General features: G+C 29.1%; 7 non-coding genes across 7 annotated transcripts; all 7 read right to left on the reverse strand.

Annotated features, from left to right (window-relative positions):
- Positions 1-48: 48 nt before the first annotated feature.
- TRNAS-UGA (transfer RNA serine (anticodon UGA)) lies at positions 49-130 on the reverse strand. Its single transcript has one exon. It is a non-coding gene; the product is annotated as a tRNA-Ser (tRNA).
- An 85-nt stretch (positions 131-215) lies between these two features.
- On the reverse strand, positions 216-297 carry TRNAS-AGA (transfer RNA serine (anticodon AGA)). The gene has a single exon. It is a non-coding gene; the product is annotated as a tRNA-Ser (tRNA).
- Positions 298-732: 435 nt separating this feature from the next.
- On the reverse strand, positions 733-814 carry TRNAS-UGA (transfer RNA serine (anticodon UGA)). The gene has a single exon. It is a non-coding gene; the product is annotated as a tRNA-Ser (tRNA).
- An 86-nt stretch (positions 815-900) lies between these two features.
- TRNAS-AGA (transfer RNA serine (anticodon AGA)) lies at positions 901-982 on the reverse strand. Its single transcript has one exon. It is a non-coding gene; the product is annotated as a tRNA-Ser (tRNA).
- Positions 983-1,416: 434 nt separating this feature from the next.
- On the reverse strand, positions 1,417-1,498 carry TRNAS-UGA (transfer RNA serine (anticodon UGA)). Its single transcript has one exon. It is a non-coding gene; the product is annotated as a tRNA-Ser (tRNA).
- A 2,979-nt stretch (positions 1,499-4,477) lies between these two features.
- On the reverse strand, positions 4,478-4,559 carry TRNAS-UGA (transfer RNA serine (anticodon UGA)). The gene has a single exon. It is a non-coding gene; the product is annotated as a tRNA-Ser (tRNA).
- Positions 4,560-4,645: 86 nt separating this feature from the next.
- Positions 4,646-4,727, reverse strand: TRNAS-AGA (transfer RNA serine (anticodon AGA)). The gene has a single exon. It is a non-coding gene; the product is annotated as a tRNA-Ser (tRNA).
- Positions 4,728-5,000: the final 273 nt, after the last annotated feature.

Below are 5,000 nucleotides of genomic sequence, written 5' to 3' on the forward strand. Positions count from 1 at the left end.
TGTCACAAAAACTTATATGTAAGCAACTTCCTAAGATTTAAAATTTAACGCATCCGGTAGGATTCGAACCTACGCGGGAATATCCCAATGGATTTCAAGTCCATCGCCTTAACTACTCGGCCACGACTGCTCAGCATTTTCTTATATCTGTTCATTTAAGATGGGCGAAACTAGAATGAAAATTAAATAAAAATTAGAATCAGCAGATTGTCATTCGCAGTCGGTAGGATTCGAACCTACGCGGGAAGATCCCAATGGATTTCTAGTCCATCGCCTTAACCGCTCGGCCACGACTGCTGGTCTACTTTTCCTCTAGCAACATGTTAGTCCTCAAATACTACATGAAAAACAAGTGACTTCCAAACTAAGCTTTGTTGCATTAAAAACTGCATTCTTATTGAAGACAAAGCCATCGTCTTCTGAGTTCTACTTTTCCTATCTGATTAGTAATGATCAAAATGATTTCTCAGTCAATCCATTTAACAAAATTTTATTTTTGCAGACATATTGATCAAATTTATGAGCTATTCATAACGGAATTGTTGTTTGAAGTAAAAATTTTAATTTCAAGATTATTAGAAACCATTTTTTGAAAAGTAACTAAAAGACCTTACTTTTCTTAGTAACTCTATTAATAGTACCAATGTATTTTTTTTATTTCATTTTTAGTGAAAGTTATTTCTTTGTCACTAAAACTTATGTGTAAGCTACCGCCTAAGATTTAAAATTTAACGCAGCCGGAAGTATTCGAACCTACGCGGAAATATCCCAATGGATTTCAAGTCCATCGCCTTAACCACTCGGCCACGACTGCTCAGCATTTTCTTATATCTGTTCATTTAAGATGGGCGAAACTAGAATGAAAATTAAATAAAAATTTAGAATCAGCTGATTGTCATTCGCAGTCGGCAGGATTCGAACCTACGCGGGAAGATCCCAATGGATTTCTAGTCCATCGCCTTAACCGCTCGGCCACGACTGCATGTCTACTTTTCCTCTAGCAGCATGTTAGTTCTCAAATACTACATGAAAAACAATTGAACTCCGAACTAAGCTTTGTTGCATTAAAAACTGCATTTTTATTGAAGACAAAGCCATCGTCTTCTGAGTTCTACTTTTCCTATCTGATTAGTAATCATCAAAATGATTTCTCAGTCAATCCATTTAGCAAACTTTTCTTTTTGCAGATATATTGGACAAACTTATGAGTTATTCATAACGGATTTGTTGTTTGAAGTAAAAATTTTAATTTCAAGATTATTGAAAACCATTATTGAAAAGTAACTAAAATAGCTTACTTTTCTTTATAACTCAATTAATAGTACCAATGTACTTTTTTTATATCATTTTTCGTGAAAGTTATTTTTTTGTCACAAAAACTTATATGTAAGCTACAGACTGAGATTTAAAATTTAACGTAGCCGGTAGGATTCTAACCTACGCGGGAATACCCTAATGGATTTCAAGTCCATCGCCTTAACCACTCGGCAACGACTGTTCAGCATTTTCTTATATCTGTTCATATAAGATGGTCGAAACTAGAATGAAAATTAAATAAAATTTAGAATCAGCTGATTGTCATTCGCAGTCGGTAGGATTCGATCTTACGCGGGCAGATCCAATACCTCCTAGAAAGGAATCAAGCCCCACAACGGGTTACTATAGGCGATGATGACGTAGTAGAGTTAGGCCCAGAGGGAAACCAGTCAGGGTAGCTATTTTTACGAAAAATTCCGAATCTGATCAAATGAGCCATTGGCGATATTCTGAAGTATTATAACCTGTGTCGGCATTCAGCCAATTGGCGAATATTTTTGATTTGAATTTGTAAACTACCGTCGGTGTTCTGTTGTCAACGTTCTTCGTAAAATTTATATTTATTCTACAAATGTTATAAAAGTCAGCATTAATTTAATTCTTAGTGTTATGAATAATTGCATATGAGTGCTGTGTACCAAGCTGCAGAGGATTTTACAAAGTTGATGGTACAAAAGTATGAAATTTTGGATTTCCCAATACGTAAGAAATGGCTTGCCGCTATTCCAAGAGATTTTGAAGTTGCAAAGAATTCTAAAGTGAGTAATATTTGTTTTTATTTCTAAAAATTTAATTATGCTTCTTTATTATATTTTTACTAAGAGAAAATTATTTTAAATTGTGGATAAATTATTTATAATAATTAAGTTGTTCTTATCAATCATATCGCAAACTATTGTAATATATAGTTATTTTTATAGAGTTTTATTTTATAAAAATATTAATAATTTTAGTATTTTATTAAATTTTTGCTCAAACTTTAAACATTTTTGTTTGACCATAATATATTGTAACTGCTTAAAGCAAAATTTTTTTTATTTGATTATGAAATTTAAATCTATTAATTTTTCTACAGAAATCTATTAATTTTTCATACATGAATATAGTATGTACTATTTATTTTAAATGCACATATAAATATTGTATTCATTTTGTTATAGGTATGTGAGATGCATTTCAAGGAAAATGACATTAGAAAAGAGATATTAAATGACATTAGAATTATTTTTAAATGTTACTGAAAGTTAAACATATATCAGTAAAATTTATGTTTACATTTTATTTATAATTTTTTGAATTTGCTATTTAATAAAATATTTATTATCTAAGGTTGCTTACTTTATTTTAGTTTATCAGTGTGACGGGTAAAAATTATACTTTTTTAAATGTTACTGAAAGTGTAACATATTTCAGTAAATACATTTTATTTATCATTTTTTGAATTTGCTTCTTAATAAAATATTTGTTATCTAAGGTTGCTTACTTTATTTTAGTTTATCAGTGTGATGGGTAAAAATTATACTTTTTTAAATGATACTGAAAGTTTCAGTAAAATTTGTGTTTACATTTTATTTATCATTTTTTGGAATTTTTGCTATTTAATAAAATATTTGTTATCTAAAGTTGCTTACTTTATTTTAGTTTATCAGTGTGATGGGTAAAAATTATACTTTTTTAAATGTTACTGAAAGTTTTAACATATTTCAGTAAAATTTGTGTTTACATTTTATTTATCGTTTTTTGAACTTGCTATTTAATAAAATATTTGTTTTCTAAGGTTGCTTACTTTATTTTAGTTTATCAGTGTGATGGGTAAAAATTATACTTTTTTAAATGTTACTGAAAGTTTTAACATATTTCAGTAAAATTTGTGTTTACATTTTATTTATCGTTTTTTGAACTTGATATTTAATAAAATATTTGTTATCTAAGGTTGTTTACTTTAATTTTAGTTTATCACTTCTAACAATCACACTTCCACAGGAAAAAAATACAAATTATAATCTTCCTTTTGATATGTTTTTTTTTCTATCTAAACCTTGTTTGAAGACTGCATTTGATTTTCTAAATTTTTTTAAGCTCATTTTATGTCATTGTTTATAAACAATTTCTATTTTATTTCGTATGCTCTAGTTCTAATAACATGCAAAACATAATCATTAAAATCCAAAATAATCATCTACTAAAAATGTAAGTATCATATTATAAAAATTAGACCCCTTTCTTAGTTTTATGTCAAAACTATAATAATAATAAATGTGTAAAATCCCTTTAAAAATATATTTCTTTGTTTTTAATCCATATATTTTATAACAAAAAGTTAGATAAAATTTTCCAATTTATAAAATAAAACTGATATTTAATGCTTAAAAATATTTTTTTTTTCATTTACACAACAGTTATTTTTGTTAGAATTGATTTATTGTTAATCATTTCTGAAAACAAATAAATATATTAAGCATTTTTACACAATTTAAGAACATTTAATCTAGACAAAAAAATAATAATAATAATTTGTAGAAAGTAAAAAATTAGTAGAAGAGTAACGAAAAAGTGTCGAGAAACAGAAAGAAAAAAAAACCCGTCTTGGTCAGAAGTGATCAGCAAATCTGGGCCTAACTGTATGAGTCATCGTTTTGCGTCCTTCGGCTTTCTTCCATCTAGGAGGTATTGGCAGATCCCAATGGATTTCTAGTCCATCGCCTTAACCACTCGGCCACGACTGCTTGTCTACTTTTCCTCTAGCAACATGTTAGTCCTCAAATACTATATGAAAAACAATATAACTCCAAACTAAGCTTTGTTGCATTAAAAACTGCATTCTTATTGAACACAAAGCCATCGTCTTCTGAGTGCTACTTTTCCTATCTGATTAGTAATCATCAAAATGATTTCTCAGTCAATCCATTTAACAAACTTTTCTTTTTGCAGATATATTGATCCAATTTATGAGCTATGCATAACGGAATTGTTGTTTTAAGTAAAAATTTTAATTTCAAGATTATTGGAAACCATTTTTTGAAAAGTAACTAAAAGAGCTTACTTTTCTTTGTAACTCAATTAATAGTACCAATGAATTTTTTTATTTCATTCTTAGTGAAAGTTATTTCTTTGTCACTAAAACTTATATGTAAGCTACCGCCTAAGATTTAAAGTTTAACGCAGCCGGTAGGATTCGAACCTACGCGGGAATATCCCAATGGATTTCAAGTCCATCGACTTAACCACTCGGCCGCGACTGCTCAACATTTTCTTATATATGTTCATTTAAGATGTTCGAAACTAGAATGAAGATTAAATAAAAATTTAGAATCAGCTGATTGTCATTCGCAGTCGGTAGGATTCGAACCTACTCGGGAAGATCCCAATGGATTTCTAGTCCATCGCCTTAACCACTCGGCCACGACTGCTTGTCTACTTTTCCTCTAGCAACATGTTAGGTCTCAAATACTACATGAAAAACAATTGAACTCCAAACTAAGCTTTGTTGCATTAAAAACTGCATTCTTATTGAAGACAAAGCCATCGTCTTCTGAGTTCAACTTTTCCTATCTGATTAGTAATCATCAAAATGATTTCTCAGTCAATCCATTTAACAAACTTTTCTTTTTGCAGACATATTGATCAAATTTATAAGCTATTCATAACGGAATTGTTGTTTTAAGTAAAAATTTTAATTTCAA

The sequence above is a fragment of the Parasteatoda tepidariorum genome, chromosome 5, assembly GCF_982258835.1.
Source record: "Parasteatoda tepidariorum strain Cologne lab strain chromosome 5, Ptep-v5.0, whole genome shotgun sequence".
Lineage (NCBI taxonomy): Eukaryota > Metazoa > Arthropoda > Arachnida > Araneae > Theridiidae > Parasteatoda > Parasteatoda tepidariorum.